Consider the following 18,518-nt stretch of genomic DNA (forward strand, 5'->3'; position numbering starts at 1 on the left):
AGTACTATGTCCAATTTTCTGAGGAACCGCCAGACTGATTTCCAGAGTGGTTGTACAAGCTTGCAATCCCACCAACAATGGAGGAGTGTTCCTTTAAATATCTTCATTTAATCTCTTGACAGCCTTTGAGGTAAAGACAGTCACTATCTAAATCTGAGGAATGAGGAAAATGAATGATAGAGTGCCCAGTCTGTAAAACAAGATTCTTATGAGGTTATAGGTGACCTTGCTCAACCACCCTAGAAAGGAATATCTGATAGTCTGTCTCACCTTGGACTAACAATTTTAGGAAGGAGAGATTCTTAAGAGATCCTACAGCTGCAACAATGTCCTCATTCCCAAGCCCCTCAGCTGCAGAGGGTGGCAGCCAGCTTTTTCCCCTGGCAGATCCTTCAGTTTCCTGTGAGAGAGAGGCTGTTCCTTGCTGTGTATACAAATCAAGACAATCCCTATCTGTTGAAGGCCAGACTCTGGTCTCTTTCTACCTTCTGTCTCTATGTTTCTTCAGAAATCTAACACTGAGGCTATAATGACTTCAACTTCTGTCAACCAGCACTCATGGCCCCAGTCACACAGCCACAAGAGAAGAACCCAGTCAACATCTGAAGGTGGGAATTCTTCTCAGCTGCAGTAATATCACTGCTTGTTGAGCCCTTCCATTTCAGCTCTGAGGAACCCCGAGTTGAGGGCCAAGTTAACCTATATCCAAACTCTCAATCACATTGTGGAACTATAAGTGTTTGTTGTTATACAGCAGTGGAAAACAGACAAAGAAACAATGAAACCAGGATTGTTCCCCCTCCTAAAAAAAAAAATGTCTGATTTGTTTTTCAACTGATAGTGTTTTCTCAGGAAGCAAAAGACAGGCAAGCCACCCATCCAAGTAGCTGAAGTATATCATTTATTTCCAGGCAGTAAGTGTCCAGGGAACCCATATGTACCTGGCATTCAGCTTAGTGGAAGAGAGATCTCTAGAGGCTACAAAGACACTGACCACTGTATCTGTCCACAGAGAGACAGAGATTACCAAGGAGCTTCAGTATGGAAAGTTGTAGAAAGGCAAAAACACATGGGAAGGTCTGGAGCAAGAACTGGAGCTATGAAGCCAGCAGTGGGAAGAATGAGCATGCACATCAAGTCAGACACATTTTTGATTTTGATTATCTAGGATGAGGAAGAATAATCTAGGGCAATGAAAGAGAGTAGAGCAGGTTGTGCAGAACACCAAGATAACCCATAATAGCACTATACACAGAGCCTCATGTGCTCTCCAGGGTTTGTAGCAATGACATAAGCCCAGGGAAGGGGAAAGAGGAAAAGAGGAAGTATTGCTGCTAAATCATATAGCATGTAGCCTCCAAATGCTGTTAAAGGGAGTGGCAAATTGAATGCTGGTTCCAAGCATCTTGCTGTTACATTGCAGGGAGGGAACAGACATAGCACTGCTATTTCTTCATATGGTAGAGGCAGACCTAGGGCCACCTTGGACTGTCCTCTCTGATAGTATGTAAATGGTCCATCACACATGTGCTCCTGATGCCATTAGTTCCCGGAAGAATGCAAATGAATCATATCCCAACCAGATACTATTACAATGTGCATGGAAGTGGCTAAAAATGTAGACAGCATCAATCACAAACAAAGCTATTGTGCCACTGGACCCCTCATACAGTAAGAATGAGAAATGACAATCTCTTTAGAAAAGGGTTTGAATTTCTGAAAAATTTAGCATATGCTTATTTTCTAACATAACAATTCTACTCCACCCACGATAACCTTCATCCCTAAATTGAAAACATACCTGTAAAAAAAAAACTTGCACAAGTATTATAGGCATTTTATCCATAGTAGCCCAAACTAAAAGCAAACAGCAGACAAAAACAGAGAAAAAAGAAAACAAAACTAGACAGAGCCCAGACATTTCTCACCAGTAGAACAGAGAAATAAACTATGGTACAGTAAGGTATTTCCCCATAATAAAACCAACAGAGACTGCATGTTAAGAACCACAAAGGGTCCTTAACTTGTTCCTACTTGTAAGCTAACTGAAAGCCCACCACACTTTTATGCATGCTGAGAGAGGACAAGGACTCCTGGGTCAGAGGCCGATGACTGCTGTGCACAGCTGCAGTGGATGCCAGAGGAAGCATCTTTTGTGGTGGGTAGTAAGCACACCTGCCCTTTGCTTCTCCAGGAGACAGGCAGCACCTGTGTACTACAACGCATCTCAGGACACAAACATCTTTGAAAAAAATGTTTCTACAAAGAGCAATATTTGCACCTCAGTTACCAAGATGTGAAGAAATTTTATAGGTGGTGAATTGCTTATGTGCAAAATTCTAGACCAGTGTTTTCTGTGTAGTTGTTAGAGAGCCAGTTGTGGCAGGGTACTCTGTGAAAGAACTTCAGTTTATATAGGTGTGCAGGAGTGTGTATCTGTCAAAGCTTACTGAAGGTACACTTAAAATTTGCTTATTTCATCTCTAGTAAATTGACATACATTGTAGGAAGATATTAGGGTCCAGTTAATTATGACTTAGAGAGGATCACACAGTGCAGAAATAAGTTTCTCCACGGGATATTCATCTCTTACTAGCAGAGGTGCATGACTCTTGGTGCAAGGATGTTTCTAGAGTAAGAAGTTGTAGAATATAACGATGCTCATTTAGAGAGGAGGTGTGCTGCTGCATGTAATTTGTGTTGGAACGTACCAAGAGAAGGCTGGAGAATGGATAGATAAAGGTATGAGTAGATGCATAGCTATGCATACAGCAAGCACAGTATGATGTTCACCTTGAAAATCTAGGTGGTTTATATATAAGTGTTCTGTGTAAAATTGAGTGTGGGTGCTTGTTTGAAAATAGTCTTAATCAAGATGCTGAAACAATAAGTGAAAATCTGTTAGAATAATAAGACAGTGACAAACATTGAGCGATGGTCTTTGAAAAGCCACAAAAGAGGGAAATTGAATTATAGGATTATTTGATACTTTTAAAAAATCATTGGCACATAAGCAAAATGAAAGAATATTATGGAAAATATTTATACTCTATCCAATGGCTGAGATGTTAAAAATAAGACTTCTAATAAAAAGAAAAGACTTCTCATAAGTAATAAAGAAAAAGACTAGTGGCAGTTAATGTAAGGATTACTAAGCTTGTAATATTAGCATTTAGGAATCTAAGTCTTAAGGATTGCCTGGGTACATGGTTAGCTTCAGGCCAGTCTTGGCTATTTAGCAAGACTCTATTCAACAAACTAACTTTACTAGCAAGCACTATAAATGAACACTTAATTAGAAAGGAACACAATATCAATACAATAACAAAATGTTTGGTATCATTAATAATCAAAGACGTAAACTAACACATCAGTATTAGGAACTGACAAAGGCAATTTTAAATAACCATGACATAGAACAGGGTTAGGATGAGTTGAGGCTGACTGACTAGGCTCCATGCCTGAGTTTGAATCCAGCTTCTCCAGGTAAAGAGTAGAGAGGTACTTAACCCGACTGTGTCTCAAATCTCCTCATCTCTAACACTGAAAATCAGTAGTGTTTAAACTTAAGTTCTATGGGTTGTATCCTAGGTATTCTGTACTTTTTGGATAATATCCACTTATTAGTGAGTACATACCATGCATGTCCTTTTGGGTCTGGGTTACCTCACCCAGATACTTTGGAAGATATTTTCTAGCCATCCATTTGTCTGCAAAACTCATGATTTCGTCATTTGTAATGGCTGAATAATATTCCATTGTGTAAGTGAACCACATTCTCCGTATCCATTCTTTGTTTGAGGGATATCTGTGTTGTTTCCAGCTTCTGGCTACAACAAACAAGGATGCTATGAAGATGGTGGAACACATGTCCCTGTGGTATGGTGGGGCATCTTTTGGCTATATGCCCAAGAGTGGTATAGCTGGGTCTTCAGGTAGATCTATTTCTGATTTTCAGATTGATTTCCAGAGTGATTGTACCAGTTTGTAATCCCACTAGCAAAGGAGGAATGTTCCTCTTTCTCTACATCCTTGCAAGCATGTGCCCTCACCTGTGTTTTTTATCTTAGCCATTCTGATTGGAGTAAGGTGGAATCTCAGGGTCATTTTGACTAACATTTCTCTGATTACTAAGGACTTTGAACATTGCTTTAAGTGCTTCTTGGCCATTTGAGATTTCTCTGTTGTGAACTCTACTTAACTCTGTACACCATTTTTAAATTTTGTCATTTGTCTTTTTGGAGGTTAGTTTCTTGAGTTCTTTGTATATTTTAGATATTAGCCCTCTATCAGATGTGGGGTTAGTGAAAAATTTTCCCTACTCTGTAGGTTGCTGATTTGTCCTGTTTGACTTTGTCTTATCCCTTACAGGAGCTTTTCAGTTTCATGAGGTCTCATTTATCAATTTTTGATCTTAGAGCCTGAGCCATTGGAGTTCTGTTTAGGAAATGTCCCCACCATGCCAATGAGTTCAAGGCTCTTTCCCACTTTCTCTTCTATTAGATTCAGTGCATCTGGTTTTATGTTGAGGCCCTTGATCCACTTGGATTTGAGCTTTGTGTAAGGTGATAAATATGGATCTATTTTCATTTTTCTACATACAGACTGCCTGCTAGACCAGCATTATTTATTGAAGAGCCTTTCTTTTTTCCATTGTATATTTTTGGCCTCTTTGTCAAAGATCAAGTGTCCATAGGTGTGTGGATTTATTTTTGGGTCTTCAATTCTATTCCTTTGATCTATTTGTCTGTCTCTGTACCAGTATCATACTGTAGTATTGCTTGAGGTCAGGGATGGTGATTTCCCCAGAATTTTTCTTATTGTTAGAAATTGGTTTTGCATTAGGGCATGACAAAGAAGTAGGTTTAGGCAGGAATATGACATTAGGGTGGAACAAAGAAGTAGGCTTCTGGCATGAATATGACTTTGGGCTAGGACAGGAAGTAGGCTCAGATATCTTGATCGTCCTGATAAGCCCGTAGAAACAGTGATCCTGGGAGTGATCTTGGGACTTTGTTTATTGTCTTGTTTGTTCCTTGACTATTTGTATTTATTGCCTTGCTTGTTCCTCATTGTACTACTTGCCCTTAATACTTGCATGTAATTAAAGTGGTATAAAATTGGATTGGGAAAAATATAAACCTGCCTCAGTCTCAGAACTTGGCTGGCTCAGAAGTCTGTGATCAACTCTCAGTGGGCACTTTCTCTGGCTCAGCTCAGCAGCATCTTATACAGTCTATACTGCTGGAGATCTGCATGGCTTTTTGGAGGCTTTGCTCTTTCTAGGTCCCTTCATCAGTGAGAAAATTCTCCCTTCATATCTTTCTGTAACCCTTCCTCTTCATTTTTCTCTTTTCTTTTAGGGGAACCACGAGGAAGGTACCACTCTTCCACACTCACTTTGGAGGAGGTGTGGTAGGGTAGCTTGCATCCTCTCTCTGGAATACCATACCCACAGGGGTTCAGCAACAGCAGCTCATTCCTTGGACGTTTCTATCACAGAAGGAGCAGCAGTCTCTATGATCATAGTCCCCATCCCTAGGGACTTAGAACAAGCTATTCTGGGCTCTTCTTTGGTAAATGGAATTTGAATAAAAACCACCACCACCACCACCACAGTTCAGCTTTTCCTTCTAGAGGGCACCTTCACCTCTAAGGATGATCTTCCAGCAGCCTCATCACTTCCCTGGGATCTGAGAAAGGGAGAGTGTTCCTTGTGTCATTCACAATAGAGTTTATAAGCAGATAAGCAGATACTTGGGCTCCTCATCAGCCAGCCCTAGTGCTGGTGGGCTTCTGGGACTTTTCATTTTCAGTTTAAGCCTAAACTGGACATCTGAATCTAGTGAAACTTTATATTACACTTTATATTACAGCATGACTTGAATATTCTAGAAATTTGGGTAAAGGACTATAAGTGGATTAATATATGTAATTTATGTGAGAAGAATCAGCTTCTTATTTTTCTGTAAGAGAGATGGGTTGGTTATGTCTTTATTAAGAATAAGGGTAAGCGGTTGCATTAGGAGCATGAGAAAGATGGTGAATCATCCAAGGCCCCCAACCTCTGGTGGCAGTGACTGATGACTCTAACCCATCCTGCAGACTGAAAAGTCCAGGTCATGTGGGAAAGGAAGAGCAGTCAGGAACAGCCTCACAGGAAGAGCAGGGTCATCACTGGACCTGGCCACCAGACATCAGACCTCCAAATTTATTTTGCTGACTGGAAGGGATTTACAGATTTACAGCAGAGAATGTCTTTGGGCTAGAAATGGACAATTATAGTGTTTTTTTTTCTTTTTTCTTTTTTTTTCTCATGACATGTAATTTCCTGCAAGTGAAAAGCATCCTGTTCAATGCTAATGTTTTTAAGTTTTTCCTCTTTTTATTTGGGATGCAAATATTTCCTAAGCAAGGCAGTTCTTTATCATCCTGAACAAAGTTTGGCATAAATTCACAGTCAGCCTCTAGTTTTTCTATCTCTATAACTCAGGGTTATCATTACAAATTACATTTTGTGTGCAGGAATAGACTTGACACCAACACTATACACCAACCTTTAAATTTATCCATGTTAAAAAACAATCATTTGCTTGTTAGAAACTTGTCTTCAGAAATGTTTTTCTTCTAAACAACCAGGTGACCCTTCTCACTGCTGTATTCTGGCCAGTAGAAATCTTACAATCTGATGCTCATCGAACTCAAAACTCAGATGATCACTACAATCATTTGAAATCCATGGGCAGGAAGAGTCAACAAGCTCACAAGAGAGTAGCTGAGCAGATCTCCAATACATAAAGCATGTGACCCTCGGTACATGACTTTCAGGTTTGTTGCCCAGAGCAACTTTATTCCTGGTTCTTGCTTGTATTTGAGATGGTCAAGTTAAGTAGAAATCAGAGTTCTAAGAAATAAGGCATAACCATAGCGTCTAGAATAAAACTTGGTGCCTAGAGCAGGCATTTATTCCTACAGAATATCATTTCTTTTTAAAAATCTACAAAGAGTTTGAAGCATACAGATATCTGAAGGTTACTAAAGAATGCAATTACTTACCTGGCCCATATCTTGAGATTAATGAGCTATCCATAGACCCATCTAAAGGATCTTATTTTCAGGCATGAGTTCAGCTATTCAGGGAAGTCTTTTGGAGATTTTAGAAAAAAAATCAAATTAGTCCAGCTGGGCCAATAGCCAAAAGCCTTTAGAAACCTACAGTCCTTTTGGAAACAGCTCCCTGCTCTTCAGACTCTCCTACCTTAGAACATGGATGCTTAGCATGAGATCCCCTTTCTGATTGCTTTTGGCATGGGCTGCAGACAGGTGAGAATGCAGTTAGAAATGCATTGATATTACTCCGAAAACCTAAGGGAGAGTTCTGTCTCTTCTACCACATGTCAGAGAGGCTCACATATTCTGGCTGGGGGTGGAGGTTGTTGATAGCGTGGATCAATGCTATGACTGTAAAATGTAGACCCCACAATATAATGAAATTACAAAATATTCATGAAAGTGACTATCTGTCATCAGCTAGTAATAGATACTGTGCTCTCTTTCCACCACCTCCTCACTCCTTTCTTCCAGACTGGCATGACCCCACCCTGTAATGACTGAGCTATATTCCCTCTCTTAATTCACATCAGCTATAATCTTCAATATCTCAGAATGTGAGCATGTTGAGACAATAATTGAGGTCACTAAGTCAAAAGAAGAGCATCAGCAAGGTAGAGCTTAAACGACTACAACCAATACCGTCAAGGAGAAGAGTAGGGCAGGCACAGAGAGAAGATCATGTGAAGATGACAGGAGAAGACAAACACTAACACCCTGAGAGGAAAGACATCAACCCTGCTGACATCTTAATCTTGGATTTCTGGCCTCCAGGTCTGAGAGAAAATAAATTCTTTTATGTAAGCTATTCAGTTTGTAATACTTTGTTATGGTACCTATAGCAAATTAATACAAAATTTCTTTTTATTACGTTTTTTTCTTTACATTTTCTTTCTATTGATTTATGGGGGGGTGGAGAGTGTGTGCTATTATCGTGAAAAGGTCAGCTAAGATGCTTTGGGAAGGTCATGAAACACTTGTCCCTACAGAAGGGAGAGGTTAATTAACATTCAGACCATAGTGTGAGAACTGACCTGTGGGTGGGACACATTCTACAGGATGGACCATTGTCTCCTTCAGACAAGGGAAGTCCTTGCCACCTTATTCAATCAGTTTAAAGGGTGCACTGTTCTACCAATCATATTGTGCCTAGTTGCTGATACTCTATTCTGCCCCTGTAAACCATATAAAACCTCGCTGAATGGGCACCGGAGGGTCACCACCCCTCCTTCGTGTCTGGGACGACCGCAGTGCACTGGAACAATAAATTCCTCTTGCTTTTTGCATCAATTCTGGCTCCACATGGTTCACTCAGGGGATCCTGGTAAGCTAAGGCTCCCCAGAGTCTTACAATAGGGGGCACATATATGTGTTCTGTGTGCATTTGTGGAGCTGAGAGGACAATGTTAAAGGATCTACCATGAAGGTTCCAGAGATTAGGTGTAGTGTCTTGGTGTTCATCGGGCCATCTTGCCACTCTACAATACAAGATTTCACTGGTTGAAAATCTACATCTCAAACTAAATAGTTAGGTGAAAATGCATCAACATTTACAGTCACAGTAGTACCAAGGATAGATACTGCATGAGGCATAATTGGAGAATATATTTTTGCTCAGCAGTTGGTCTTGTTTAAATATGTTACCTGGGGCATGGGATGTAGCTCATTTGGTGAAGTATTTGACTAGCATGCACAAGGCTGTGGGTTAAAGGAGGTTTAAAGTCATCTTTAAGTATGTAGCAAGTTAGAACACAGTCTAGGATATATGAGACCAGTCTCATTTATCATTTTATTTATAAAATAAAATAACCAAAACAGTGCAATTATGTGTAATAGTTCCCCAGTAGGTAGCCCTTGTCTGTCTTGTTCCTAACATGAAATGTATTCCTCATTCTGAGCATTATTTTTACTTCTCAAGTGTGTGATAAGCTCTTTGCAATTGCAGGTGTTACATCCTTGTTGGCTCCTTCATGCTTCTGTGCCAGCAGAATTAAGTCTTCCTGCACTGTAGCGCCAGCTCCTGTATTCCTTTATCATCCAGCCAAAGAGGAGACACTCTCACAAGACAGAGGAGACTCTACCTTGGTGGGTACTGCCTTTCTACACCCTGAAATTTATCCTCTTTTTTCTTAGTACGAGCTATTAAGAACCAATTAACCAGTAGTGAGGTGGCTCTTTTCTACTTGTAGAAAGAGGAACTTAATGCACTGAAATGCCATTTCTGAGGGAAGCCTTAATTTTGGGGAAAAATTTCAATACTCTATGAAGGTCAGAACGGCTTTGTCCTCTTGTGAAAAATGTGCACTAGAGGGTGGATTGTCACACTGAAGACTATGGAGCCATTGATATGTGTTGCTCCAACAGATGCGTGGTTCAGTTCTGGGTGCATGTTAGAGTCTCCTGAGAAATGCTGAGAAGATTCTAATAGTTTTCCTTTGGAGCCTGAGCTAATTAGTATGGAGTAGGGTACATTTCTTGGCATTTTCAAAATATACCAGAAATTTAAGGATGGGTCACTAATGAGGAAAGGGGTGAGGATGAAAAAGAGAGACAGACATGGTGAGAAGCTGAGAGATAGATGGAGCAAAAAGGACATTGATTTAGTTTTGTTCCTAACTATTGCGTTAAGACATGTGGGACCATGCATTGCCTTTGAAAGCAGAACTTGGAATAAATTAGGTTTGATTGCAGCTAAGAGCATCGTATTACAGCCTTGGAAAAACAACTCAAATTGTCGCTTTGCGAATGGATGTTATCTTTAACTACAGCATCACTATGAGACAGCTTTATAAATTACAGGGTATAGTGGGTTATTTTGATGAGATTGTGGGTTCTCTATATTGCTTACTCAGACAGGGATAATAACAGAATACAACTGTGTATGTTTATAGTTTCAATTGAAGAAGCCCTTAAGGACGATCAAGATGAGATTAATGGTGATTGCATCTCTAGAGCATGTTTGTTCCATAACGAAGTTGGAACTACCTCAACTGCAGTTCATTGTCAAGGTGAGCAAGATTCTCTCTACAAGTAACAAGTTATCTACCCCCTACCTGCAGCCCAGCTTGTGTGGCTGTTCTATCTACTTGCTAAGATGAATTTGTTGAGCTCATTGAGTTGTTCAAATAATAAATACTTGGAACTCAAGTAGGATCACAGTTGTGATAAAAGGCTCTCCATTGTTTTCCATTACAGATTAACATAATCTTGTTTTTCACAAGTCTAACTGGACACAAGAAGAACATTATTAAAATAGTGGTACTGGCAACTTTTGGGAGAAGAATTCGTTTTCTTTAAGGAATTCCTAGTAAGTAGACATTTCTCCAGTAGAAGGCTCCCACCTTCTAGAGTATTTGAGTAGCACAAATTGGACTCTATGTGCTTTAAAATAAGTAAATAAATAAGTAAATAAATAGTAAAGCATATAGGACATTATATTGGGTTGGTAGGAAGGTAGTGGTATGTGGAGGAAGATTTAGGGGAGGGATTAAATATGACCATTGTATGAATATATGATCATACATTGTATGAAATTCTCAAAGAATAAAAATATTGATTTAAAAATAAAAATAAAAACACCTTGTAATTACACCACGCTGCTTTTCTTTTATAATAAATCTATCATTATAAAAAATAATAAAACTATTTCCTTTAGTAACTAATGGACTTATAACTGATAGGATCGATGCAGGAAAGTGTTGGTTATTCATAGGAGACAATAAGGAAATAAAGTACAATAAAGTTTGAGCTGAACAAATTACTTTAGTATTTAATTTTCAACATTCAATGCTTTGTTTAATTTTTGTGGTTTGTTTAATGATAAGTTAATACAAAGCATTAAAGCCAGCGACTGGTGAGATAAAGAACAATGAACTGCAGTTACTATAATAAAGGCTGCAGATGGCATACTTAAAAATGTTTAAAGGAGAACTGGAAAACTTACTTCCTAACCATGCAACTAAAACATGAATATGTTATGCATTAGCATGCTTAGCAAGTTTTAGCATATCAATAAAGTCTATAACCCCATTAAAAATTATGCTATAACAATATGAGGCTTAGTCCTGTGATGGCTAAAGAAACTCCACTTTACGATCGACATTCATCTTGGTACCAACTGGGCATATGTCTCTGACTCCAGTCCCTGAAGATAAATTCCAGTACCTTTGACTCAGTGACCCTCCCACCCCAAAGTGTACAGCCATGTTTATCTACTCGTTATATTCAGACATTCAAGAATGATTTTGAAGTCACCCTGACTCCCTGATCTTGGCAGAGCAGAACAGCCTTGGCTTGTTTGTATAAATACTCAAGTTCTTTGTGGTTTTTACCTTTAAAAGCCCTTCCTTCAACCCCCTTCATATGGCAATCTCTAATCTGGCTCTGTGATTGTTGTCCTGCTACTAGCTCTAACAAATTTAACTAATTCTATTCCAGATGGAGCCAATGATCTTTTCCCAGAGGTCATGAACTCCATAACAGCATCAGAGAAAGAAACCATGCATAGGGAAGTTGGCTGAGATGATGTTTAAGTTGCCATTACAACTGCAGTAATGATCTCTTTATAAGCATAATACATGGAAATGACTGAAGAGAGCCTTAGCTTCTCCCTGCCCCTATCATTTTCTACACAAATATCCTATACAGACTTCAAACTCAGCATTTTTCAAAATGAAATTATTTTCTGCTGCCGGTCATTGAAGTGCTGGCTTCTGTTGACCTCAGCTAACAATATCATTCTCCAATCAAATTACACAATCTCCCTCCATTATTTACTTCTCTCCATCACCCTAACCCACCCACCCACTCCTTCAAAGATGCCTCCTACTTTTCTCTTAGGTCTCTCCCTCTACGCTTTAACTCACAGCCACTAGGTTACTTATGTGTTTGCCCATGTGATACCATGTAATGCCCATGTAGAATGACAATCTTCTCCCAGAGGAGGGCTAAGCTGTTCCAGCGCTCATCCGTTCTTAGGAACAAGGCACAGCTAAAACAACAAGGCACCAGCAAGGACAAAAATCCTGTCCTGAAATCATCACCCCATTCCTACCATAGGAGCCATTTTCCATTTCCATTTTCCAACAGATGATCCTCGTGAAAATAAAAATCGAGCACTGACCACATCACTGTTTTGCCTAAGATTGTTCCACGGCTACTCAGCATATGTCTAACAAATTCATCCCAGTCTAAGATGTGGGGAATTCCACATTTTTTTCTGTGCTACACATCTAATCTTTTTACACCTGATTTTTCTTTTTCTAAAATATCCTTACACACTTTCTGTTTCAGTCATAAGCTGTTCTATCACAATCCCAAAGCATACACTTACGTTGGCGTCTGACCAAGCTAGCATCCTTGGGAGGAATAAGAAGTCCTCCCTGTTAGCACTGGCAGATACTTTCAGTGGGTAAGTTACCTGGCAACAAGTATCAGTTACTACTGTGTGCTGGAATATAGAATCAGAAAAGAGAGACGTTCATATTTTCATGGTGCTAATATTCAAATTCTGTGATACAGTTAGTCAATAAACAGAAAGAACAGTCCCTCTAGTGAGATGGGGACAGAGATCCAACCGGGACACTTGGAACTGAGAATTGAAGACACATGGAGCAAACGTGTCAGAAAATCATATTAGCTTAAACTATTAACTCTTTTTTTGGTTTTTAATTTACTTTCGTGCCTTTGGTGTCCTTTAACTGTGACCCACCAAAAAGCAATGACCTCTTATTTGTTAGTGTAAATGAAGGTAGCACAGTGTCTGGCTTGCAGTAAGGAATCAATATACGTTCTATAAAAGAAGTTAAGCAACAAAAGGAGTGTGTGAGGAGCCGCCACCTCAAGGGAGAGAGGGAATGTATAAAGGACTGAAGAAGAGGAGGAAGGGATGGAGAAAGAAAAATGAGGAAGACAGGAGTGGGAAGGAAAAGGACATCTTAACAAAGCGGGAGATACAGGGAAGGGTGGGAGGGGAAAAGAATTTATGTTTTAGATGTTTCAGAAATAAACATAAAAACACTTTGGCTGAGTAAACATATTAATTATAGCCATTTAACCACTTACATGAATTGTTGACCGTGTATGTATAATTGTATTAGTTTTCCACCACTATAACAAGGTTTGCCTCTAAATAATTTACCTTATGCTATAGCTGGCTACTCTGAGCAATTAATTCACTTCCTCTCTCTCTCTTCCTCTCCCTCCCCTTTCTCTGTTAGGAGTCAAATCCAGGACCTCCTTTATCAACAAATCCTTGTGAGGAATAGTTTCTGTTTGCTCATACTGAACAGATAACTGCACCAACAAGATCCACATTACCCAAAGTGCCCTCACTTACCTGTGTGAGCCGCCACCTCAAGGTGGAGCCAGTGTGCTAGGAAGTGATGGGGTTGGCTGAATTAATGCTTTCAGATAAGCCCCTCACATATACTGCATTATATAAATTTTGGTGCCTACCTACTTAAGAAATTTAAACATAGCAAAAAAAAAAAATTAAGGAATTCTTACATGTTTCACTATTCCAAAAGCTATCTGACTAATTGGCCTTTCAACAATGAATATGAGAGCCTGTTGCGATTCTCACAGAGCAGACTGCTAAAAAGAAATAATAAATGCACCCCTTTGTTTTGGCACACAACTCCGTCTTCAAGTAATTATATTTCTCTGAAAACAGTTAAAGTGAGCCAATGAGTGCTTTCAAGTCACAGTTTTGTTTGGGTAAAACTTTCCATGAATACACAGTGGATCCTAGTGTCTTCTTTTAGTTTGTGACGTCCTACCCTGATGAAGTGGAGCTTGGCAGAAAATGGGCTAGAGCCTGAGCACAGGTGAGATGCTACTCTTTTCCCAAGAACCTTAAACTTACTTCACTTGATATCTGGGCTAAGTCAAGCCAGAAATAAAACATTCTCATACAGCTCAACCCTTCAGGTTTAATCTGAAGCGTGTATCATAGAAAGGTGAGCAACTAAAGATGTAAAAGCCAAGAAAGCAGCAGCTTTCCAGTCACCTCTGAGGGAAACCAAGGATTTGTTTATGTCGTGACAGACATGACAGGGCTTCTGGATGCCGCTGAGAAGCACCCTTGGTTTCTCAGAGTGTGGCTGCTAGAGTGTGCATAGATGAACCTGCTGACTACTGAAGTGTCTCTTGAACTTTGCACAAATGGGTTTGTACTGTATGCCTGGAGTGTCTTGCTTCCTTCATTCTATGTGATTTTGGTGAGATTCATGTGAACATTTTGTGTAGTTTCCCTGAGCTCATTTTCATCTTATGAATATCTCACAGCTAATTAACTATTCTCTTATCAGTGGATATTTCATTTTTCTCACTTGTGAACAAACACATGCTCACCATGCAATACTTTGTTAAGAAAAAACCAAAAGACAAAAACCATGGATTCTAGGGACTGGACTCAGCCCTTCATGTTTGTAAGGCATGAATTTTGCTGACTGAGCTATCTCCCCAGTTCAACCTTTTCTCATTATAAGTTAATCAATCACCTCAGATATTTGGTAGTGATGGGAAACTAGCTAAAATGATATTTTATGGTCTTCTTTTCCCTTCTTTCATTGCTTTAGACCTTTATATAATAAGAACAGAAATAATGCTAGAGACATCTTTACCTAACCCTTGATCTTCTTCTCAAGGCACAATGAAAGCTTTAAACCTTTAATTATTGTGGTGGTTTGAATAAAAATGGCTTCCATAGGCTCATAGGGAGTGGTACTATCAGGAGATGTGTCTTTGTTGGAGGAAATATGTGTCACTGGGGGTGGGAGTGGGATTTGAGGTCTTATAAACTCAATCTCGGCCTAATGTGTCTCTGTCTCTTCCTGCTGCCTGCAGATCCAGATGTAGAACTCTTACTACCTCTCCAGCACCATGTCTACCTATGTACTATCATGCTTTCTGCCATGACAATAACGGACTAAACCTCTGAACTGTAAGTCAGTCCCAATTAAATGTTGTCCTGTATAAGAGTTGCTGTGGTCATGGTGTCTCTTCACAGTGATGGAAACCCTAACCAGGACACTTATTACTGTAACATTTGTGATATATTTCTTGTCACAGAGTCCCAGATGATTTTTAATTTCTGGTCCCCAAATGAAGACTGATGGTTTGCTGTTTTCTTGTTATGTTTTTTATTTAGATTGCAGAGTAGTGTTGGCTTCATAGAAAGCGTCGGGTGTTACTCTCTTTACTTCTAATTTTTTGGAGACATTGTGCAGAGTTGGTTTTACTAATTCCTTAAATGACAGGTACATTTTATGATTGAAATCATCTAGACCTAGTGAGTTTTAAATTATTTTAATATACATAAGGCAGTACATTTCTACTTCCTCTTTCTTTATCTTGGTGGTTTGTCTAGCCTTTTAAACTTTTTCCAGTTTGTCTGAGAATGTTTTGCATGGCCTGGGTGTATAAGTATATAAAATATATATGTAAATAAAACCTCACTGAGAATGCATCATAAGCAAATTAATTTTAAAACAATTCTTTGGTATACATATAATTTTATCATTTGTTAAAGATGGAAGTAAAATTTCATTTTCATACTAGTAAGCTATGCTAATGAGTTTTACATAAGGGATTACATCATGGCTTTGTATTCAATGCTATAGGATAGAGAACATCTTCAATGTTTGTTCAAAGATGATAAACATTGATTTTATAATCCTTACTGCAGAGACTATGAATCACATAAATATGTAGTATAATATAGCAAGAGTATGCTTAGAGATATTTCAGGAACTGTTGGAAATTCTGGCTAAACCTATGTCAAAATTTATTTAATGATATCTTAATCTGAAATTCAAGGTTAGTTACACAACCCTGAGTTGAGTTATGTGAACCCATGGGATTTTAAACCACTAGTTTTGAAGCTGTAGTTTATGCCATTCTAATTATTTGTCCATTTTATCTATGTAGTTAGATAATGTTAAGGGGCTATTGTGATATTGGTAATTTTTGCCTTAAATTTTCTTTTGGTTCATTTGTTTTGTACATTTGGTGACTTGTTTTTTAGTTTTATCTTTTCAGAGAATCAGTTTTTTGTTTAATTGATTTTCCTCTACTTTTATATTGTTTCAGTCTCTCTCTTTCTCTCTCTTTTTCTCTCTCTGTCTCTCTTTTTTCCTCTCTCTCTGTCTCTGTCTCTCTCTCTCTCTCTCTGTCTCTTCCTCCTAAAAAAATTGTTCATTAATTTGGTTGGTTTTGAAACAATTTCTCACTGTATAATGAAGGTTGGTCTTGAATTTCTGGTTCTTTGGCCTCTGCTTCCTGGAAGTTGGAATTACAGGCTGTTCTACCATGCCTGGTCCAACTTGATATTTATTATTACCTGTCTTCTGCTTGATTTTGGGTTTTCTTCCTTTTCTCTTTTTTCAAACTTTCTTAATTTAGAAACCTAGATCATTGAGACATCTAAGGTTTCCAAATAAAAGTATTTTATACAAATGTCTGCCTAAGAGGGATGGCTTTGGCACATCCCACAGATTTCAATGATTTTGTTTTCATTCCATTAAAATGCTTCAGGTCCCTTCTGACAGCCTCTCTGCCCATTTGGCATTTAGAAGTATGCTGACTCATTACAATATATTAGAACTATTCAGAGTCTTTGGTGCTTGTTTTAGGTTAAAGTCATTCATGGAAAATATACTCAGTATGATTTCAGTTTCAAAAATTTTTATGAGGATTTGTTTTATAGTGATTATGGAATATTTAGAAAATTTATGTTAGCAAAAATGTGCTCTATCAAAAGATTCCACAAAGCTTTCTTGCCTGTGTATGAACTAGACACCAATCAGAGGCTGAATGTTGCTCCCTTAATATTTGACTTGAGACTATGGTACTATGAAAAATAAATTTCTGTTGTTTACAAAGTAAAAACTTACATATAAAATAGAATTTGTTACTATAAAGAACTTGACTCTTGGGAGGCAGAGGCAGAGGCAGAGGCAGAGGCAGAGGCAGAGGCAGAGGCAGAGGCAGAGGCAGAGGCAGAGGCAGGCAGATCTATCCCTGTGAATTCAAGGCCAGCTTGGTCTATATAACAAAATCCCGGATAGCCAAGACTACATAGAGAGACCCTGTCTCAAAATACTCAACCCAGCTCAATGTTTCTATGTGTTGTGTTCTTACTGTCTTCAGTGAGTGCTGCGAGGGTAGCTCAGGCAAGCTCAGAACTTCAGACATGGATTTAGTCACCTATGATGATGTGCATGTGAACTTCACTCCGGAAGAGTGGGCTTTGCTGGATCCTTCTCAGAAGAGTCTCTACAAAAGTGTGATGCTAGAGACCTATAGGAATCTCACAGCTATAGGTTACATTTGGGAAGAACATACAATTGAAGACCATTTCCAAACTTCTAGAAGTCATGGAAGGCATGAAAGAAGTTGTTCTGCAGAGCAACCCTCTGAGTTTATTCAATGTGGTACAGCCTTTGCATATGAGAGACATAGTCAAAGGCATGAAATAAAACATACGGGAGAGAAACACCATGACTGTAATCAATGTGGTAAAGCTTTTATAAGGAGTAACCTCCAAGTACATAAGCGAACACATACAGGAGAGAAATCCTATGAATGTAACCAATGTGGTAAAGCCTTTGCAAGAAGTTGTGACCTCCAAAAACATAAACGAACACATACAGGAGAGAAACCCTATGAATGTAACCAATGTGGTAAAGCCTTTGCAGTAATCTATACTCTCCAAATCCATAAACNTATGAATGTAACCAATGTGGTAAAGCCTTTGCAGTAATCTATACTCTCCAAATCCATAAACGAACACATACAGGAGAGAAACCCTATGAATGTAAACAATGTGGNAAAGCCTTTTCACAAAGNAGTAATCTCCAAAANCATAAGAGAACACATACAGGAGAGAAACCATATGAATGTAAAGAATGTGGTAAAGCCTTTTCACAAAGCAGTAATCTCCAAATCCATAAGCGAACACATACAGGAGAGAAACCCTATGAATGTAAACAATGTGGTAAAGCCTTTGCAGAAAGCAATCATCTCCAAATCCATAAGCGAACACATATAGGAGAGAAACCCTATGAATGTAAACAATGTGGTAAAGCTTTTGCAAGAAGTGGTGGCCTCCAAAAACATAAACAAACACATACAGGGGAGAGACCCAATGAATGTAACTAGTGTGGTAAAGCCTTTGTAGGAAGCAATGGTCTCCAATGCCATATAAGATCACATACAGGAGAGACACCATATGAATGTAACCAATGTGGTAAAGCCTTTGCAGGAAGGAGTGACCTTTAAAGAGAAAAGACCATACAGGAGAGAAACTCTATGAAGGTATCTAATATTATAAAGCCTTTGCAGCAAGCATTGATCTCCAAGTACATAAATGAACATATACCAAGAGGAACCTTTTTTTTTTTTTT

General features: G+C 38.8%; 1 protein-coding gene and 1 pseudogene across 1 annotated transcript in view; one reads left to right on the forward strand and one right to left on the reverse strand.

Annotated features, from left to right (window-relative positions):
* The window catches only part of Slc35f4 (solute carrier family 35 member F4), a 232,840-nt gene that overhangs the window by 82,498 nt on the left and 131,824 nt on the right, over window positions 1-18,518 (reverse strand). The window lies entirely within an intron of this gene.
* On the forward strand, window positions 17,236-18,273 carry LOC110309252 (annotated as a pseudogene).

The sequence above is a fragment of the Mus caroli genome, chromosome 14 (genome assembly GCF_900094665.2).
Source record: "Mus caroli chromosome 14, CAROLI_EIJ_v1.1, whole genome shotgun sequence".
Taxonomy (NCBI): Eukaryota; Metazoa; Chordata; class Mammalia; order Rodentia; family Muridae; genus Mus; species Mus caroli.